Source organism: Gossypium hirsutum, chromosome A01 (assembly GCF_007990345.1).
Source record: "Gossypium hirsutum isolate 1008001.06 chromosome A01, Gossypium_hirsutum_v2.1, whole genome shotgun sequence".
NCBI classification, from domain to species: domain Eukaryota; kingdom Viridiplantae; phylum Streptophyta; class Magnoliopsida; order Malvales; family Malvaceae; genus Gossypium; species Gossypium hirsutum.
Window position 1 is genome coordinate 80988690 of NC_053424.1, and position 942 is coordinate 80989631.

At 39.5% G+C, this 942-nt stretch overlaps 1 non-coding gene across 1 annotated transcript; it reads left to right on the forward strand.

Annotated features, from left to right (window-relative positions):
* Window positions 1–524: 524 nt before the first annotated feature.
* Window positions 525–631, forward strand: LOC121207524 (small nucleolar RNA R71). The gene has a single exon (XR_005902607.1). It is a non-coding gene; the product is annotated as a small nucleolar RNA R71 (small nucleolar RNA).
* The last annotated feature ends 311 nt before the right edge of the window (window positions 632–942 follow it).

Here is a 942-nt window from a genome sequence, read left to right on the forward strand (position 1 = left end):
GTGTATGCTGCAATAAGTTGTTATTTGGTCCATTTCCTTGGTTTCTCCAAGAAAATTTAGGATGATTACGCCATGAAGGATTGTAGAAGTTGGACTAGGTCCTTTTGCACTCTTATTTTGATGTCGGTTCCCCACATAGTACACTAACTTGGGATTGATGGACAATTCTCAAAAGAATTACCTTCCCCACAATACACATAGGAAACTACTTCAAATGGACTTGGTGGTTGAGCGGCAAAATTATTAGAACCATTAGCAGTAAACTATTTAACATAGAGAAAATAGACGATACCTAAGCTGATAACGAAGTGAGGGCGTTAACTTTATGAACTCCGGCTACACGTCTTCTTGAAGCTGTTCGATTTGTTGGCCATTGATAGTTATTACTCACGATCCTCTCAATGATTTCATCAGCCTCATTATAAGACTTAGACAAAATTACACCATTCGCAGAAGCATCTACCATCAATCTTGTATGTGCATTGAGACCATTATAGAAAGTCTCCAATTGGACACAATAAAGAATCCCATGATGAGGACACTTACGAAGTAACTCCTTGAATCGCTCCCAAGCCTAATAAAAAGACTCGTCATCCAATTGTTGGAAAGCTGAGATCTCGTTCCTCAACTTAGCATTTTTGCTAGGCAGGAAATACTTAACCAAAAATCTCTCTACTAATTCTTGCCATGAAGATATGGAGCTTAGTGGCAATGAATTGAGCCATGCTTGTGCTCTATCTCGCAATGAGTATGGAAACAACTTCAACCTCAGTGTGTCTTCAGTCACATCGGCTATCTTCAATGAATCACTCACCTCCATAAACAATCGAAGGTGGAGATGTGGATCTTTCGTAGGCATACCACTGAATTGGCCCAATGTTTGGAGCATTTGAAACATCACTAGTTTTAATTCAAATTGGGTTGCCTCAATATCTGGCCTTC